Raw genomic sequence first — 21,585 nt, 5'->3', positions numbered from 1 at the left:
AGTCACCTACTACAGGACAGGCCCAACAAAGAAAATAACAACACCACTAGCCATCACCTTCAGCCCCCAGCTAAAACCTCTCCAACACATCATCAAGGATCTACAACCTATCCTGAAGGACGACCCATCACACTCACAGATCTTGGGAGACAGGCCAGTCCTTGCTTACAGACAGCCCCCCAACCTGAAGCAAATACTCACCAGCAACCACATACCACACAACAGAACCACTAACCCAGGAACCTATCCTTGCAACAAAGCCCGTTGCCAACTATGTCCACATATCTATTCAGGGGACATCATCATAGGGCCTAATCAGATCAGCCACACTATCAGAGGCTCATTCACCAGCACATCTACCAATGTGATATATGCCATCATGTGCCAGCAATGCCCCTCTGCCATGTACATTGGTCAAACTGGACAGTCTCTACGTAAAAGAATAAATGGACACAAATCAGACGTCAAGAATTATAACATTCAAAAACCAGTTGGAGAACACTTCAATCTCTGTGGTCACTCGATTACAGACCTAAAAGTGGCAATTCTTCAACAAAAAACCTTCAAAAACAGACTCTGAGAGACTGCTGAATTGGAATTAATTTGCAAACTGGATACAATTAACTTAGGCTTGAATAGAGACTGGGAGTGGATGTGTCATTACACAAAGTAAAACTATTTCCCCATGTTTACTCCCCCCCTTTAGCCCCCCACTGTTCCTCAGATGTTCTTGTCAACTGCTGGAAATGGGCCACCTTGATTATCACTACAAAAGCTTTTTTTCCCCCGCTCTCCTGCTGGTAATAGCTCACCTTAAGTGATCACTCTCCTTACAGTTTTCAGACTAGCAGCCCTGTTAGTCTGTATTTGCAAAAAGAAAAGGAGGATTTGTGACACCTTAGAGACTAACAAATTTATTTGAGCATAAGCTTTCGTGAGCTACAGCTCGCTTCTGAATGCATCCGATGAAGTGAGCTGTAGCTCACAAAAGCTTATGCTCAAATAAATTTGTTAGTCTCTAAGGTGCCACAAGTACTCCTTTTATTAAAAATAAGAATTCATCTTACAAGTAGTCCCATTGACTTCAGTCTGACTACTCATGTGATTAAATACTTACAGAATTAGCTCCAACACAGTAATCACAGCTATATCTTAAGGGGTAGATTGTTGTACTGGATTTAAAAGAAGCCTATTATTGCATAGTGAATTGATGGTGCTGTTTTACCCTTTTGAAGTTGCCATAAGAATGAAAAATAAACTTCAGTTAGAGAAAATTGACATTATGGGTCCGATTTCCACCCATAATTCGAAAGAAGTTCAGACTTTGACCTGTAAAAGCTGTCTTAAATATACCTTGTTGTGCTTCTGTATTTCAGGAGTCTTCAAACTGTAGTGTATATCTTTGTACAGTATTATACATGCTATAATATCTAAGCAGTGTACATTGAGCTGAGGGCAGTCTTCTAGCTTTAAAATGGAATATTTTGCATTTTAGAGTATTTAAAGATGAAGTATAGTTTTGAAGCTTAATATTTTTATACCAGCATATAAAATATTTTGTCAATTACATTTTACAGTTGTAGAAGTTGTTGGTTTTGGAGATTGGTAACCTCATAATGTAATGGATTTAATTTGCAGACTATATTGAGAATGTTGATGGACCATGACAAATATACTCACATTTAATTGTTTTCTGGCCAAAGTGTTTTTAGAGAAAATAAATGCACCAAAATTATCCTTCACATTCATACACATTAAAGCAAAAATGATGTTTTAAAATATTGCTACTAGTAATAGATATTAGAGAGTAGCATATATAATCTAATTGTATACATATTTTCTGTACTACAGATAGTTATAGTTATGCTTTGGCACAAAAACCTCTACATCATAGATTTAGCAGATCTATATTTACTTATTTATAAATTTTCAACACATTTATTAACTCTAACTCATACAGAAATAGCTGATATGTCAATACAGAGTTGTACTTTGCAAAGAGCATTCTTTATGTAGGACATACAATGGGTTTATTACTTTTCTCCAGAGGAGAAATTAATATGCCTACCTTCTTCAGTATTCTTGATTTTGCTATAAAGAACTTAATTTTGGTAACAAAGTAAATATTTTGTATACACACAGGAGTATATGTGCGCACATATAGCTACAGTGTGTGTTTGTGTGTATTCATACCAATTAAGTAGTGATCCAAGCTTAAATGTAAAATCTATTAAAAATTCGTTAAACTGTGACAAAAACACGTTATACTGAATGTTTCATAAGTCACAATTTTCCTTCCATTCTGTATGTTTACACCCTTCTAATACTTGTTGGAAGTTGTGACTTTCTGATGCATTTTGATAAACACAAAATTCTATTCTCATGATGAGATATACATGAAATAGGAAAACCTAGGTTATTTTTCTGGGATGACCCAACACTTGTACAAAATAAAGGGCTGGGGTTTGGTTTCATATAATTCCTATTATAGTCAGAGAATCTCACAGATTGCATATTTTACTGTGAGAGGGAATATTGGCTAGGATAATCCCTACTCGATTCAGAAAGTTGCAAGAGCTCTTCAGTTTCTGCTTGGTTGGATACAAGAAATACATGGAATGCACTATTTTCTCATGCCAGGGATGATACCACTAACTGTGTAGCACATGTTTAGTATGAGGGTGTCATCATGTACTATGAGCCCAAGTCTTCCTGTGAGACTTGATTACATAATGCGTTTATTTAGAGACAAGAGTGCTATCAGGTGAGTGAAATTGATATTGCTGCATGATATACCCTAGTGAAGTAAATCTGCCACATGAACATATATTATCAGTGACTAAATAAGGAGACGCTACTTTATTGCTCCCTATGTTTGAATATTAACTCAGTCACATTGACAGTGCAGGAGCATAAATATGCCAAAAGTTTTGATTGGCTTTTGTTTGCATTTGAAAGCACAGGATAATAGATATTTATTAAACACTGAGGTCAGATTGGTATTAGACAGTCACTGAACCAAACTCTTCGAGTAGAGTTTTGTCCAAATAGGCATTGAAGATTTTGACTCTGTGTTTGTGCATCTATTTTTACATTATATGCTCCAAACACCTATGGGGGTGGGAAGACAAAAAGGGGTGAGTGCCCCAGCTCTACTTGCTCTAGAAACACATTTTTGAGTGTTTATACAACTCTCTTAAGTTCATTATGCAAGCCACTTCCACCTCTTAGAACCAATGGCCTGTGCTGTAAATGAATGTAGGTATTTAGATAATGTTTTCAAAGGCACCTAAAGGGTTTAGGCCTCAACTCTAGTTGAATTTCTATGGGAATTGGGTGCCTGACTTGCTTAGCTGCCTTTTGAAAATCTCAATCTTAACCATATCAGTTGCAGACATCTTGCGATTTGCATATCCTTGCGCACTTGGCCCATTTTCCAAATAAATCATGCATCCTAACACATTTAAGTCCCAATTAGTTCTGATTGCCACTGAAGAAGCCTTACTCTTAAATTATATATTTACAAATGTTCAGAACTGAAGCTGTGCAGGATGTCTTTAGTCCTCATGGTATGTACACACACAGGATTAAGAAATAGTTTCTCACCACACACACATCATGTTTATCCTCTCATAAATTCTTATGCTTGCAAATGACAAGGAGTGATAACTTATAAGAATTGTTAAATCTTTTCTTCTGCAACCAGTTATGTAGCTTATTTGTACTGCAATATATTACAGCAATTTGGGAAAGACAACTGGTGTGTGTAACTTATTTTTTCATACAAATGAACTAAAACTCATCTGCGAAGAAGTTTTTTATATATACACACCTATTTATTTAAATGTAATTGCCACTGCACCTTAATAGTAATTACAGTTTTCATTCTATGAAGGATATGTAGAATATTTAAAAATCTAGAAGGAAAGATTAATAGCCATGAAATAGTTAATCCATTACAACATTCATGTCTAGAGGAAGATTATGCTTTTATTCTATGGTAGAGCTGAAGTGAATGGGACAGTTTCTATAACTGCCACCTATATGTGATTGGGTGTTCAAAAGTCCTGGTTCTGTGAAATGAGCACTGATCTAGTCTATTCCTCAAAATTAAGATCTGAATAGATTAAAAAATTATCATAAGACTTACTATGTTGTCCTTTAAGATTTTAAATGTACAAAGGTAAGATCATGAATTAATTCCAGTTTCTAGTTGTGAAACATAGTTTTTTGCATTAGATATACACAAATTTAAGGGGTTTTGCTATCAGCAAAATGAATTTCAATTTCATAACCTCTGAGACAACTTTTTAGTATATTTAGATAAACCTCTTTGGGTTTTCAGCACAAGTGCTTCAGTTTAACTTCTTAGTGCAGTCAAGAGCTGCCAGAGCTATTCTTTTGATTGTTTTGGCTCCAAACCAACAAACTAAATTCCATTAGGAACTATAAGAATTATATTTCAATCAGTAACATCATTTATTAGACTCCCATGTACAGTATAGGATTTCGAAAATTCAATGTTTTTATTATGCCTATTGGTTCTGCTTTTACTGAAAGAAAATGATACGTGAATGGCATCAGTTTTTGTATCGCTAATCCATTGTTAGATGTATTGTATATATCAGAAGACAAGAACCTGAAGATGTGAGTACCTGTCCTGTTGCATAATGGATAAACAATAGTTCAAAATAGGAAAGTATCATTGGTTGGCTTCAGAATTAGAAGCTTTAAAATCTAAAGTTGTAGTATACTTATGCATATATACTTCACTTGTGAATTTTGCAGCTAGGCAGGTTTGCGTCTGCCAACATATTTGCTTATTTTCACTATTGTTGTTTTAATATGATGTCTGCAGGATAGTGCTTAAAACTAACACATTGCCTTAAATGTTTTCTCTCTATGTGCTCACTTACAATTGCACATCGTGCTTTTCTAATTGTACTCCAGCAGTACAACAAGCATTTGTAAATTAGATGGAAATATATACCGATCTCAGGATATCTAGATTTTGATGTATAAAAAGATATTGAACTCACTTATTATTATATTTTTTGTAAACTGACTGAATTGATTTTTATATACTGTATATATTCATTAACCATTTTTCCTTCAAGAACATAACATATTAAGGATATTTTTTCTGCCTGTGGGCTTTTTTGCATACGGACTCTGTGTGTGCCTGCTATGTCTGTATAAATGTATGTACTGTATACATAAGAGATGCGCAGATACTAATATCTATGAGCAACTTCAAATTGCCTAGTGACTGACCATGCCAAGTTGTCATTTCTAGGACTGTCCTCCAGAAATGATAATTCCATGCTGGAAATCTTTTTTGCCTAGAATTGAAATACCACCTTGAAAATTATTCCTCCTACAGTTCAAATGCATAAAGGTAGTGGATTCCCAGGTTGGTATATATTTGCAATTACCCATAATTGAAAATCATGATTATACCCACAACTATCTAGTGTATGTATATATGTACTGTATAAATATGTATTTGTCAGTTTAAAATGATTACAGCAGCACTATTCTGTTTCTAACACCATAGAGCGTGTGAAGTCAATTAAGCTTGTGCAACACTTAAAAAATGTTTTAATTTTTGCATTGAAGTAGATGCGCATATTTTTCAGATGAACATATTTTTGTAACTCCTCAGTAAAAGTCCTAGAGCATTACTGCTTTTAATATATAAAAATACATACATTCACACAGTGTATCAACAGTTTCTCTTTGAAAACTCCCAAACTAGTAGTCATGTGGTTAGATAATTTTAACTTTGTTAAAAGTAACATTTGTAATTTAATGTTAAATCTCTTGACATGTGGATTTGAATTACATTTTTTTCTGGTTTGTAAAGCATCTGTGTAGCAGACTTTGAGTCAGTTACTATATTGATTATGGGTTAAACTAATACTATGTACTATTTTAGATGTGATTTATTTTTTTAGTCTACCTATTAAAATACTGGAATACTAACAATGTATTGCAAAGCACCAGATGGTAATAAAATAAACATTATATGGCCATTGTGAATCTTTCTTTATACAGAGCGTTTAAATAAGAAATATATAATGTTTATTTTTGTAAAGACACCTTCAGTTTTACTGAACTGTTTGGTACACCAGCCATCAGAATTCTGCTGATAGAGAGTAAACGTCAAACAACAAGAATTTTATTTTAAAATATATACTGTTTTTTTCGAAGAATGAAAGTCAGAATTTAGGAACTTTGGTGATGATTTGATTGTCTTTTCCAGTGCCTAATTCCCATACAGGCACATTTGTAATATTTAAAGAGTTGGTGGTAGGCTCGCTCATGATCACTGGGTGCTATGGGATGGATGTGCCTAATTTTCTGCTGGTGTGGTCAAAGATTGTGTGTTTAAGGCCATGTCTATACGTAAAGAGCTGCAGTGGCGCAGTTGTACCAGTATAGCAGTGCCACTCCAGCACATCTGGTGAAGATGCTCTATGCTCTCTTGTCATAAAAAACTCACCTCTGCAAGTAACAGAAGCTTCTCCCTCTGACATAGCACTGTGAACACATGCACTTACGTCACTCATGGGGTAGAATATTCACACCCCTGAGCAACATAAGTTTTGCCGACATAAGATGTAGTGTAGACATAAGATTTTCAAACTGACTTTAGAAGATGAAACACTTGGGATTTAGGTGTGTCTCAATCACTCCTAAACCAATAGACACAAGTGTAGATGTCCTCCAGATTAGCTCCTGGTTGACTGATGAGCCTGTGGCTCAGCTCCAAAAGTAGATCTAGCTCAGTATCCTGTCTTCCAAAGGTGGCCAATGCCAGGTGCTTTAGAGGGAATGAACAGAAAGGTTAATTATCAAGTGATTCCCCCACTATCCACTCCTAGCTTCTGGCAATCAGAGGCTAGGGAACACCCAGAGCATGGGGTTCCATTCTTCACCATCTTGGCTAATAGCCATTGATAGACCTATCCTCCGTGAACTTATCAAATTCTTTTTTGAACCAAGTTTAAGTTTGGCCTTCAAAACATCCCTGGCAATGAGTTCTACAGGTTAACTGTGTGTTCTGTGAAGAAGTACTTCCTTTTGATTGTTTTAAACCTGTTGCCTATTAATTTCATTGGGTGGTCTCTGATTCTTGTGTTATATGAAGGAGTAAATAACACTTCCTTATTCACTTTCTCCACACCATGATTTCATAGACCTCCATCTCCACCCCACCTTAGTTGTCTCTTTTCCAAGCTGAAAAGTCCTAATCTTTTAAATCTCTCCTCATATGGAAGCCATTATATACCCTTAATCATTTTTGTGACTCTTCTCTACACCTTTTCCAATTCTAATTTATCTTTTTTGAGATGGGATGACCAGAACTGCACACAGTATTCAAGGTGTGGGGTTACCATGTATTTATATAGTGGCATGATGATACTTTGTCTTATTATCTATCCCTTTCCGAATGATGCCTAACACTGTTTGCTTTTTTGACTGCTGCTGTACATTGAGTGGCTGTTTTCAGAGAACTATCCATAATGATGCCAAGATTTTTTTAGCAGCTAATTTAGACCCCTCTTATTTCGTATGTGTAGTTGGGATTATGTTTTTCAATGTGCATTACTTTGTAACTCTTTGCAGTCTTCTTTGGACTTAACTATTTTGAGTAATTTTGTATGCTCTGCTGTTTACCCCTTTTTCCAGATAATTTATGAATATGTTGAACTACACTTGTCCCTGTATAGATCCCTGGGAGACACCACTATTTACCTCTCTCCATTCTGAAAACTAAACGTTTATTCCTACCATTTGTTTCTTGTCTTGTAAGTAGATACTGATTGATGAGAGGATGTTCCCTCTTATCCCATGAGTGTGTACTTAAGATACTATGGTAAGGGACATTCAAGTACACTATATCCACTGGATCACTAGGGACCCACTGTGATCATCTAGTGTGACCTCCTGCATAGCACTGCCCTCAATTAATTTCTGTTTGGATGTTTTTTTAAAATATATGCTTTAGTTCAATCTTAAATTAAAAATTGCCAGTGATGGGGAACCTACCTCCCTGTTAAAAATGTGTGCCTTTTTTCCAGTGTGAATTAAAATGATACCTATGAGCCATACACTATCTGTTAGTGAAGATCAGTGTGGCCTTAGAAGGTAGTTGCCAGTCTGCCTAACAAATGGTTAGACCAGAGGCAGCAGCAGGTTTGCAACATTTTAATTTCGGAGGCGTAAAAGCTACTAAAATATTAGACTTTGCTGAGCAGCTGGCCCTCCCCCTCCCACCTATTTGTTTGTTTTAAGGGCAAGTTATCAGTTCCACTGTGTTCTGAACATGGTGCTAGGACACCACACTGATGTCTTTTTGAAAATGCTCATCCCATTAGCCAGACCGGAACCTCATGGCCAGGACCAATGGAGACACCGTTTCACGGGAAAGAAGCCATATTGCTCAGGAGCAGCTCAAAGAGTGTTGCAAATGCCCTCTCTTTTCTCCATCTGCACCTTCAGTGACTGGGGACTGTTGCATCGCTCTTCTCCCTCCCTCCCTTTTCCTCATGATGTGGGGAAGGAGTAAGCTGTCATGTGCTGCGTCTGGGCCTGGCTCTAGCATTTGTTCTGCCCACCACTACCATTGGATGATGGGGATCGTGCAAAGTTGGGTCACTGGCTCCCATCTAGTATAAGAGAAAGGGGATGATACAGTTTGCTTTCCAGCTGGGATAACCATTAATTGTTAATAAAGGTGTATCCTCTGCATTTAACGATATTATGGTCTCATTGTTTCTCTAGCCACATCAATCCCACCTCTTGGCACACTCTAATCTCCTCTCAGGCCTGGTCTAGGCTAGGGCTTAAAGGTACAATGTTAGATAGCTCCATCTAACACATTCTAAAACTTTAGTCAAGACAAGGCAAGTTGTAATTTAGCATATACCAAACTGGACAAGATGAAGCATCCATGACCAGTGCTTGACTGGACAAAATTTAGGCCTGGTTTTAAAATAAAAGATAGCTGCATACTTTTAAAAAATCCTTTCTGGTGTTGGATGGCTAGTTTTGGAAATGCAAACTGATCTCAGAAGTGTTTAAAGTTCCTCCCAAAAATTGCCTTAACAATTAAAAGAATTCAGTGGTCCTGGGGCTGTAAATGAGTATGGATGAATAATGATCACAACAGCTCTGTGTAACTTTAGAGCTATCTAATATTTATCAATTTTTAAGTGTTTTGAAAAAAACACCACATCATAGATAGAAAGCTCTTCACTCACAACTGGAATATAACCACATCTAGGGAGGACTATAGCAGCTTTTCAACAGAGCACAGAAACAGCAGAAACTGAAGGACAATATCTTATCTAGTTGAAAATGTTCTCTTTCACTCAAACAGGCTTTCAGATCTAAACTGTTGCTCAAACTTTTGTTGATTATTCCTTTATACACAGTCGCTAATTGGCACAAAGCAATTTAGGAAAGCTTGCATTCAAATGGCCTCAGGGGAAAAAACACCCAAAACTTAGATTTTATTAGCTTCTACAGAATCCTGTGCAGGAAATATTCAATAGGGCAGCAACTTCAGCAACTACAGCAAGTACTGGCTGCAAAACGTTTCATTTTAATTGAATGCTGAATTACTGAGATGCAATAGTGACCATACAGACTAAGCCCTAAAGCGTGACCTGTTTCTTTACCATCCTGAGTCATGATCATCTCATTATTGATAGCGACCATCCTGAGTCATGATCATCTCATTATTGATAGCGACAATTTGCAGCAATGCAGAGATGAGAAACGAAGGACATGGAATCATGAATGATTTGTGACCTCATCCATAAATGTGCAGGTAATAAAAAATGTTTTGGGGAAATTTCTTAGCTAATCAGTTACTATACAGTGGTGCCTGGAAAAAAATTCAATTACACAGAGTGTCCATGACAGCTCAAATGTCAGGGGAAACTAAAGGCATTATTATACTATAGTAATAATGAAAGGTAATGGAGCACACCAGGCAGGAAGGGATTAATAGGCTACTGAAGGCCCAATTAGCCCAAATTGTGACAGCTGGAGCATGAGGCAGGCTTTCAGGGAGGGGCTTAAAAAGAAGACCTCTGGTGGGGAGGGAGAGAGAGAGAGTGTGCAGGAGCTCTCATTCTGGATCATAAGGTTGGCTGGAGCCTGGGGAAGACTAACACCTACTAGAATTCCCAGAGGAAAGGGGAGAGTTTGTTTTATGTTGCTTCATGCTTGTTTTGGCCTTTGAGTGCCCTACAAGAGAAGAACTGTAAGTGACCTAGCTGAAAAGCTAAGTCACTGTAACCTAGAAGCAGTGGTGGCTAGTGAGCTTTGGGGCAGGTGGGGACTCAAACTACTGTTTCAAGTGGCAGTAGTAGCACCAAAAGTGGCAGAGACTGTTTGGTGCCGCAGGAGAGTCAAGCCCCCATTTTCTCTGTGGTGTTCTCTGCTTCCTGGAGTTTTTCCTCACTGAGTTGCTGTTGAGCTGCTTATGGAGAATCACTCTGGGACCTGGCTACTGCACTGCTCCTACTGCTGAGTTTTGTTCTTTTGCTCCCGGGGGAAGCCATGGGCTGTGGTGACTGTAGAGAGCTCTCACATGCTGGGCTCTATAACTTCCCCATGCTGGTGTGCTCTAGGTACCTGTTAGAGTATGCCAGCAGGGTCTACATGGAACAGTTAGAGCAGAACATGTTCCAGGATTCTACAGGCACCAGCATCCCACAATCCAGCATCCCACAACCTCACTGAAATCAGCGTGCCATGCTGATGCGTCAAATATTGCAAATCATTACTGTATGTGTGTGCCACAGGAGTGATGAAGACTACCCCAGGGCCACTATGGATCTGCTGTGTTAAACCTGTGAGATGTGTGAGCATGCGCACATATACCCCCTTTTTTATTATTATTTTTTATTTTTATTTTTAAAGTCTACACTTGTTCCTTTGGTGGGGCGGTACCCTTTTGCCCTCTCTGCAAGATCTGCAACTGCCTAAAAGGTGCTGGAGCAGTGGAAGACCAGCAGGGATGCTGAGTCTGAGTGGCTGCTGCTCCACACACACAAGACTGGTAAGGAAGTGCTATAAGAGGGACCCACTACATGTATAAATCAGAAGGCAGATTTGACCCAATGTGTCTTTTCAAGACTAGACAAGGACAAGACTGAATCCTTGTCTTGCATGAAATATATGCCCAATGATCTTCACTGGTGACTATTTCCTTTAAATGCTTCTCAGAATTATTTTTAAAAAATCTGCTTCTATTACTAATGTTCTCTTTGTATGCAATTAGAATATGTTATGCATTTAATTTTGTTTATTATAATACTATACATTTAAACAGCTTAGTAATGATATTTGATTCTTTTCTGTAGAATATTAATTGTCTGAAATTGTTTTCCCTTTTTATTATTGGGTTTCTTCCACCCCTTCTTCTGGGGCACAAGGTTTTTTGTTTTTGTTTTTATTTTTGTTTTTTTGTTCCCTTGGTACCATCCATTTTTAAGAGATTATGCCACATTTAACACACCGCAGACTTGTATCACCCTCGAAAAAAACCTGAATGCCTCCCACTTCTGCTGGGGCACCAAAAATGTATTTTCAGTATTCAAATCCTCACAGATGCTTTACAACATCTCAGGAGTGAGGGCATCTTCCTGAGCAGTACTTAACACCTGTTGTTCCCAGCCAAGAGGTGGAGGAATACACCTCCATCAATGAGACCGAACAGAAAATAGACATAACTATATCTGTACTTCGGTGAAGGAAATAATGTGAGGATGCAAGAGGTAAGAGGACAAGGGCTCAACAATGTGAAACATACAAACAAAAGGTGCTGAGTGTCTGGCTTCAGCTGAAAGACCTGAGAAATAGATGCAGGGTGGCTGGACTCCAGCCACAGGATACTATTGGCATACGTCACTAAACAATCCTTGTGTGTTAAAGCTTGGATTCTATTTAAATGCCTGTTCTCTTGATTCTTCATCCAGACCATGTTTAAAGAAGTTACACGTTTAGCTACAGAATGTTTTTGTGGGGTGGGGGGTTGCAATTGTACTTTTGACTACTGCTGTGCATGAAATATTTGTTTATATTTCTACTTCTATTATTAGGAAACATCATGGCCTCTAGAAATTGGGGAGCACTCTGACCGTATATATATTACTGTAAATATCAATATCAACAGTGTAATATCTGGTTAAGGTCCCAGTGTAGTGAATTGACAAATTTCCATTGGCTGATTGAATGAATCAGAACTACCTAGACTTCCATGTGAGAGCCTCGATAGCTGAACACTTGTCAACATCATTAGCTCACCCAGATTAGTGACAAAAAAGTGGCCCAAGACAGCCGGCTGTGATAGGACAAGGGGCAACGGAGTGCAGGCAATCAGAGGGGACAGATCAAAACCAGCCAGTCATACAGTAGGTCTTATCAAACCAATACATGATTGCAAACAACTCAATGCGATCAACTGCATCAAATACAGTTCTGCCCAGCACCACAAAAGTCAATGACATACGATCATCAAAATGCAGAAACAAATTTACTTGTTATCTTGATCAGTGTTGTAGTGTGTTTGAAACCAGACTGAGTGATGGTAACGTGTAAATTCAATACAACTGTTAATCTGAAACAATCAAATATTTTAGCAATATAATAGACACTAGTCAATGGAAAAGTTGATCATGCTTTTATGCATCCTTTATTAAGAAGTGGGCTTACAATAGGTTAAGTGGTTTGGAATTAAATTATGACAGCACAGATTTAAAAATTAACACTGTGAGTAATACTTGGAAGTAAGTACAGAACTGGTACATAGTTGAAGGACACTTGTGGGCCCAAGATGGAGAGAACAGACTGTAGGCTTTTATTTCTGGACTAATTTCCTGGCCTTACTTTAAAAGAAAGCATTAAAATCTGAAACCTCAGTAATGGACTCCATTGCCTCATCTAGATGCTTATCACACAAGAGAAAGGAAGGGATAGAGAGTTTCTGATGGTCCGGATCTCCACTTTTCTTAAAGAAAAACACAACTTCTGTACAACAAGAGAAGTAATCAATATATCTGTTCCCTGCCCTTAAGAAAAACAACCAAACAATATGATGCTTTAAACATGATTCTGAGACATGATTTTTTTTTACTGCCAGTACTGACAGTTGAGAAGCAGTTATCCACATCTGACTCCATAGTTTGTTGTCACTTATTATTTGTTAGTGGGGTGGGTGGGTGAGATTTCCAATGGTTCAATGAGGGTTGGGCTTGTAATGGCTCTTTGTACCTTTACAAATCTCCTGGGGATCCACAACATGCTTTGTGCTTTCCATGCTTCCAGTGAGGCATGGTCTCTGCCCCAAGTATCTCTCAATCTACAAAAAGACTAACAGATGGGGGTTCCTGGAGAGGAAGATATCCATGTAAGTCAATTGAAATTGTTCCGAAATAACTTATTGTACATGCTCTTCACTAATGCTCAGACCTATAGGGCCAAATCATGGTACACATGAATGGCAAGGAGAAATTTATCATTCAGTTTAATAGGATCAGGATTTGGTTCATTATCTGCAGTCTTTATATCCTCAATTGCTAGGAAATTAGGAAACGGAAAATTTGAATTAGTTAGGATATAAGTGGAATAATTACATATATTGTACACTGTTATGAAGCACTTTATTGCCCACTTTAAATGAGGCCAAAGATGGTTCTGCAGAAAGATTAATAGAGATTATTAGTTTGCCCCTAAATCATATCCTTAATGTTTACAGTGGTTGTAAACCATATAAGAGCAAAAGGTCCAAGATATGTCCTTGCTTATGCACAGGGACATTGATAAAGTTCCAAGTAGAGGCAGTGATAATGGGTACTGACAAAAATGTCTCTGTGGCTGGGAATCTGAACGTGATAATGGTTCAAATTGGGTAGCTTCCTACTTTGTCTCCCAGGACATATTAGCATATTAAGACATGATAAGGTTGCATCTATGGAGGGAAAAGTGATAGCAATACTACTAGGTGTTCTACTGGATGGGGGAGTGGGGGCTGGATGATTCAGGGGATAAGAAATGGGATATGGAGTGTTTCATATATATATCTATATATATCACTAGTATATCACCTCTATATCACTAGTTCACACATGGATCAGGTTGAAAGTGAATAACAAACATTCTGACAGGTTTCAGGGTGGTAGCCGTGGTAGTCTATAGCAGCAAAAACAACAAGGAGTCCTTGTGGCACTTTAGAGACTAACAAATTTATTTGGGCATAAGCTTTCGTGGGCTAAAACCCACTTCATCAGATGCATGGAGTGGAAAATACAGTAGCAGGTATATATACACAGTACATGAAAATATGGGTGTTGCCTTACCAAGTGGGGGGTCAGTGCTAACAAGACAATACAATTAACAGTCAAATATCAAGGGATGAAAAATCACTTTTTGTAGTGGTAATGAGGGTGGCCCATTTCAAACAGTTGACAAGAAGGTGTGAGTAACAGAAGGGCAAAATTAGTATTTGTAATGACCCATCCACTCCCAGTCTTTATTCAGGCCTAATTTGATGATGTCCAGTTTGCAAATGAATTCCAGTTCTGCAGTTTCTCATTAGAGTCTGTTTTTGAAGTGGTGTTGTTGATGTTGAATTGCCACTTTTAGGTCTGTTATTGAGTGACCAGGGAGATTGAAGTGTTCTCCTACTGGTTTTGAATATTATAATTCCTGAGGTCAGATTTGTGTCCATTTATTCTTTTGCATAGAGACTGTCCGGTTTGGCCAATGTACATGGCAGAGGGGCATTGCTGGCACATTATGGCATATATCACATTCTGAGATTATGTCTATTCTGTGGACTCTGTGAATTGAATGTGTGATCACAGTCTAGTTCCCTACTCTTCTTCCCCAAAATCTTGTTCCTGGTGCAGTGATGTTCACATTAAAGCATCATCATTACGATGGAGAGCCTTTCTGGCAGACTCATTAGAGGGGCCAAATAAAGAGGCATGGGAAATTAACTCTACCCATGACTGAAGAAGGTATTCGAGTGGTGCCACATGTATTTCAAAGGTGGTGAGTCAAGTGCAATTTTCAGTTTTTCATTCTGTCTTAATACAGTACATTCCATAGAGTTGGTCTAGTATCTTCCTGAAGTGAAGAAATATAAAGTAGAGTCAGATTGTTGCAAGTTTTGATAACACATCAGTTCTGCTTTAAATAGAGTGAAACCTCATTCACCTTTTGTGAAATTACCGTTTTAGTTACACTACCGGTGCTCCATTCTACATATAGACAACTCCCATACCTTTTAAGGAAGACTTATTCTAGACAACACAAATATTTGCCAGACCAGATGTCAACAAGGGGAGGGGTGAGAGACCAGGAGAAATCTCCTTATACCTGTGTATCAAAGTGACATTCTCACACTGTCCCCAGTTACAGGATTCTGGCATGAAGATGGGGGGGGGAAAAACTTTCATGGTATCTATCATGTCTGAGGGAAAATGTATACTGGATTGATACAGTGCATAACTGTTTCCATGTTCAGAGGTTCTGCCCGTAGGTTAGCCAGAAGCAGAGTCAGCCACCAGAGTAGTGCAAAAAGTTTGGCACATAAAGCAAAATCTGTGAATGTTGATAATCTGTCAGTGCTATAAAAGAGGCAAAACAGATAATTTATTTTCATGCAGTTTGTATCAGTTGTTTATGCCAGTGAACATCAGCAATGTTAGAAAATCATTATTTTAGTCCATTCTCTGTTGTCCACTTCTCTACTGCTTGCTATTCAAGTTAATTATAAAATGTGGTGTGTGTGTGTGTGTGTGTGTGTGTGTGAATACATCAATACAGCCAAGTATTAAAATGCATAAAGTCATGTAATACAAAGCTAGGAGTCCCATATCAACTGTGTATTAGCTTGATTCTGCATAATATTTTGTATTAATATCAATAATTAACTAATAAAGTAAATTAAAACAACTTTAATAAAGGGATCAGTCATAACTGACCATGTTAGTAGATAATTATGGATGAAATGTATCTTTTTCTCTAAGCCCCTAAAATAGAATATTATTAATATTAATGACTAAAATAACACATTTTTAAAAATTGAAAGGTAACTAAGGGAGAGGGCCTTGACAACAGGAATTATGAAAATTTGTCCAAAGTAAGATGGTCTGGATGAATGGTTGACTTTTTTTATTTTTGGTGATCTAAATTTCTTTAACTCAACCTTACTATAAATAGCTATATTTGAGTTCCAGTCCTGTTCTAGTTTTATCCAGTATTTAGATGGCCTATTGTTAACCCAGTTGATCACCTATTATTATGTATCCTACTTAAAAGAATAAGCCAAATCAGGGAAAGCTAGCCCTTTGTAGACTTAAACAGAATTTTAGAACTCACCCTTTGACTTTAATGTTGCCACATGAATTTTCATAGTTCCTCCTGCCATGTTTTTAATGTCTTGTCAGGAATACCAATAGGGATGCACTGAAATAAAAATAACAACTTCGGGAGGACATGCATGTTTACTGAGTCTACTCAACCTAGCCAAGAAATTTCAAATTTGTTCCATTCTTTCAAAGCTTTTATTTTATTCCACACTGGAGGGTAATTTGCCTTAAAAAGATTTTTATGTTTCGCCACAATATTTATTCCTAAATATTTTAAAGATTCCTAGACCCATTTCAATTAATGCAGCTGACAACGGTTTGTTTTGATCCTTTCAGGAATATAACTCCTAAATTTTCAGATTTATTGTAGTTTATTTTGGAGCCTGATACCACCCAAATTTCAGTCACTTGTTCTATAATTGTTAAGGAGTCTTCTGTATCCTGCAAATATAACAAGACATCAGCATACAAACCTATTTTCAGCTCTAGTCTAACCACCCTGAGTAGGTAATATGATGTAATATGTTAATGGTTTATTGTAACCTTGTCTTAATAAAAAGTTTAAAAACTACATAAATAGAAAGGGAACAATGTTCTAGTCCATAATAAAATTAAGGTCTGGATTTTTAAAGGGCCTGTATGATTTAGATGGTGCTCTGCTCAGCAATGCAACACCTAACTGATGTAGGATCCTAAGTTTCATTCTTTAAAAGTGACTTAAGCTCCTAAGTGCATTGACTTAATGAGATTTAGGCTCCTAGGTGTCTAAATCACTTTTGAAAACAGGACTTAGTCATCTAAGTCATTTAGGCCTTGTAATGCTGAATAACTTTACAAATCTGTGCAGAAAACATCATACGAATAAGCTGGAATTTACTGTGATAGACTGCCTCAAAAACACAAGATAAAATATGATTTTAAAAATATGTTTTTTAAAAAAACAATCTTTGTTTTTGCTGTTACAATGATAAAATCTGTGCAAATTTTCACTTGCAAACACAAACACCAAATCCTGGTGGTTGGCTCTGTCAAAGCAATATCCTAGATTTCCCTTCTAGCTCAGTTAAAGATTATTTTGCCTGTGGCACTGCTCTATAGATCTCTCCTTAAAACTGCCGGTTCTTGTGTGCAGGAATTACATTTAAGCTCTTGCTGGAAAAAAAGGCAGTGGTTCAGGCTGTGTTAAGAGGTCCCAGTTTCTACTCAGAGCTTCCTGTCCTCCACCTTTCATTTCCAAATGTCCTTGAATATGAAACTGCCTCAGCTCACCGCCTGACTACTGGCTGGCTCTTGCCCATTGCTAATTCCTAGACTCAGATTCAGTTTGTCTTGCCACAAGTTCCCAAGTGTCTAAACCATCTGTATTTAAACAAAACATCTCTTCATGCTTTGGAAGACCAGAACACCAATGAATGTGTATTTATCTCAAGTCATAAGATGGGTACAGCTAAATCACATTAAGGATAGTTTAAGGTGGCATTCATGGTTATACTAGTGCTATTTTTCAATTCTCTTGATATAGCATAGCTCTTAGAGGGCTGTAATATCCATAGAGAAACTTTGCATGCAATTCCCAATGGCCTGTCCCATGATGTTTAAAAAGTTAGAGGAAAAGTGCCTAAGGCACTTGATTGGTACTCAGGAAGTCAAGGTTCAAATCCTAGCTCTGCCACATGCTTTATATAAAACCTTGGGCAAATCACAATCTTTCTACAACATAGTTCCCCATCACTAAAGTGAAGATATTTCCTTTCTCCTACCCTTTGTCATCTTCTCTATTGAGACAGTAGTCTTTTCAAGGCAGCGGTTGTCATTTACTAGGTGTTAAGAGCTGTTGTGAACAGCTAGGTAGGGAGTGAGGTGGGGATTCATCTGTCTCTGGCTCTTGCCCATTCATGCCCTCCTCTGACCGTGGGTGATTGGGAATAGCCACACGTCACAACCTCCCCACCCCTCATCAGCTCCTTCTAGCTATCTCTCTAAGCTTGGCTGAGGTATGATTACAGATGCTGACACTAGTGCTAACCTCTCCGCTGTGGCTGAAGGAGTGGATTAATGTCATCCACACCCTACATACACAATCTATTTGAGTGAGCTGGCATACATCCTAAAAGAGTGGTACAGGGGCCATGCTCCCCCTGAGTTCCTAAAAACAGCACCTGCCAGAAGCCCAGGAGCTCCAGCTTTGCACCACCCTTTACCATTGTCAATGACTTAAAGGTACAATTGAGTCTTCATTATTTCAGGACCATTTTGAAGACAAATCCTGTAAGAAGAGCTCAATCAGGTCAATTCAAGCTCATGTCAATGTTCTTCAGGCTAGCTGCCAGGCTGACACTTTTTCTAAAGCACTCAAAGTAAAGTTATACAATTTGCAGATCCAGTTATTGAAATTATTTCTGCTTTGCTATATACTGCCTAAATGAGCTAATAAATGGGAGAGTTTATGGAAAATATGTTCAGTAATATTTCTGTATTCAATCTATGCACACAGCAACTCAAGCAAAGTTCTGCATCAATGTATACATTATTTAGAATACATTTGTGCTCTGAGCATGCTGAACCTTCTTTTCCCACGTGCCTCCAAAACTCCCCAAGTCAAAGGTTCTCATTGACTTCAGAGAGCTTTGGAGTAGGCCCTAGCTGCAGAAGTACGGATACAAGAAAGGAAGTGATATTTTAATTGAAATTTGCTGGGATAAGGAGGTTATGACCTTACAGACCAATTATAAGCTGACCTGAGTCAATTATGTCAAAGTTATAATGAAGGTTTATTTACTGGCATTTTGTATTTGTTTGATTGTTCAGAAAGTATGCTGACCGTAAATGGTTGTTCACTGCAGTGCTGTGATTGTTGAGGGCATTTCTGGTGAGATTTCCTTTCACAGTATCTATTAGAGAAGGAAACATGTTTCAGAGTTTCTACTGTGTTGGGGGAATGGCAAGTGGAATAATTCTGTGGGTCTCTCTGCTAGTTCCCCAAAACAATGTCCCTGTCCCCCTAGTTCCCAATGCAGGGAAGGATCTTCTAGGAGACCATTTGAGCACCAACAGGGCATGGGTTATAGCAGAAGAGTGTTTTTCCATCAGAAAATCTAATTTTAGGCTTTTTTTAAATTTATAGCACGTGTGTCATCATTTTAAATCTAATTTTTCTGGGAGAAATATATTTTGGACATTCTCATGACACAGGAAATTGTTCCATTATTTAATTGCTTAGGAGGTTCCTGATTCATTATATAAAAAGAAATGCAGAAACCACCTTGACGAGAGAGCTGTTCCCCATTGCATTTTACTAAGATTCTACAATAAGATGATACAAGACAGAAAGGATTTCTTTACTGAAGTATGTTTGACTATCATTTCTGCAGAATACACCCTGACAACTTATCACAAAAGTCCTTGATAATCACTTATTTCTCAATGACTTTGTTCAGATCTTTCAAAAAGCAAATAAATCAAGGAACTGTAAACAGACAGTGCTTTAATGTTGCATTTTTTGTGTACCACAAACTCCCCTGGAGTTTTGGGTACAGAAAGAAAAGCACAATTTCGGCTGTTCATTTTCAATGCTTCTGAGAGTTTGCTTTAAGAATTGTGTAGTCCTTTCAATTTTCTCATCCTTGGATACAGCCAGTAATTTATCCAAGGGGACTCTGTATCTTATTTCTGAAAGAACAATAGATAGTGAAATGCTGTTATAGGAAACTACTTAGAAATAAATCTTTTTATGAGTGACCTTCAGTAAGCAGAGGCAATCTTAATATATTGAAAATGTATAGAAGAGGGAGCCACTATTATTGACTGCTGTTCATTGCATACAGCTTTAATTCTAGAAAAATTAAAGTCCAGCTTCCACCTGTGGAATTTCTTCTCCTTTCTTTCCTTACGGGAATAGAGTGAGACAAGAATGAGATGCATCTTTAGGGGAAACCTAAATAACTAATTTTTCTGCAACAAAGAGAAATGTGATGAAGACATTTAATAATCACTTTGTGAGAGAAGGAATACAGCAGTTGGATCATTTTGTACCTGGGGTTGAAATGTTTTCCTTATGAATGAACATAGCAGATGCTGGATTTCTCATATTAAAGGTTGTCATTCAAAATTTTGTACCATGGCTGCAGTCTCAAAAGTTATTTAATTCAGAGGGGCCACACATGATAGTTTAAAAATGAATTTGTAATGGATGCTTTTTATCAGGGTCCTACGTTTTCTGAAGTTCTTCAGCCATATAACTTGATACAAACTGTACTCTGTCTACTACCGAATTGTGCTCTAGAATCTACCTCCTAAGCTTTTATTTTTTTTTTAAAAAAAGTTTCTCTCCTTTATGGTAGCAAAGAAAATCACTCCACTCTTTCTCTCTACAAATGGTTTGTGTGTCTTAACTCAGAGATGCTTGGAAGGTGCTACTAAACCACTGAGTAGCACAAAATGAAAGAATCATAGAATTGTAGGGCTGGAAGGGATCTCGAAGTCAAGTCCAGCCCACTGTACTAAGGCAGAACGAAGTAAACCTATACCATCCCTGACAGATGTTTGTCCAGCCTGTTCTTAAAAACTTCAAATGATGGGGAATTCCACAACTTCCCTGGGAACCCTAATCCAGAGTTTTACTATTCGTACAGTTAAAGTTTTTTCCTGATGTCTAATCTAAATCTCCCTTGCTGCAGATTAAGCCCATTACTTCTTGCCCTACGTTTAGTGAACAGGGAGAAAAATTGATCTACACCCTCTTTATAACAGCCCTTTACATATTTGAAGACAATCAGGTAAGGAATATCTTGCTTCTTTAGTGCATCTGTGCAGTGGCTGGGTGGTATTGCAATCTAGTAGTTGATGACAAGAAAAACAGCCCTGCTTTTGTATCTGCCAGAGCCCAAGAGGCCATGACTTGCCAGTTAGAAACTTACGCCCCTATCTTGCAAGGAACTCTGTGTGGGTGAACCCCTTTGCCTTCATAGACCCCTTGACTTCATTGAGAGCTCTGTGTGAGTGCAGGAGTCTGGTGTCATAGAGCTCCTTACAAGATTGGGGCTTTAGTCAGTTTCTCAAACACTGCATATATTGCATGCGCTAACACATTTGTTTTATTTTGGAACAGTATTAAGATGCATGCAACCATGCCTTTCCCCGCCACTCTGAGCCATTGTGTGTGCAGGCTACCTCCAGTGTGGTCCTTTGG

At 37.8% G+C, this 21,585-nt stretch overlaps 1 long non-coding RNA gene across 1 annotated transcript; it reads left to right on the top strand.

Moving 5' to 3' along the window:
- Window positions 1-10,014: 10,014 nt before the first annotated feature.
- Window positions 10,015-20,264, top strand: LOC122458662. The gene is made up of 3 exons (XR_006278775.1): window positions 10,015-10,279; window positions 19,206-19,266; window positions 19,618-20,264. It is a non-coding gene; the product is annotated as an uncharacterized LOC122458662 (long non-coding RNA).
- The last annotated feature ends 1,321 nt before the right edge of the window (window positions 20,265-21,585 follow it).

The sequence above is a fragment of the Dermochelys coriacea genome, chromosome 2 (genome assembly GCF_009764565.3).
Source record: "Dermochelys coriacea isolate rDerCor1 chromosome 2, rDerCor1.pri.v4, whole genome shotgun sequence".
Classification (NCBI taxonomy): domain Eukaryota; kingdom Metazoa; phylum Chordata; order Testudines; family Dermochelyidae; genus Dermochelys; species Dermochelys coriacea.
Note: the sequence above shows the minus strand (reverse complement) of the source record. Positions and strands in the feature narration are given on the sequence as shown.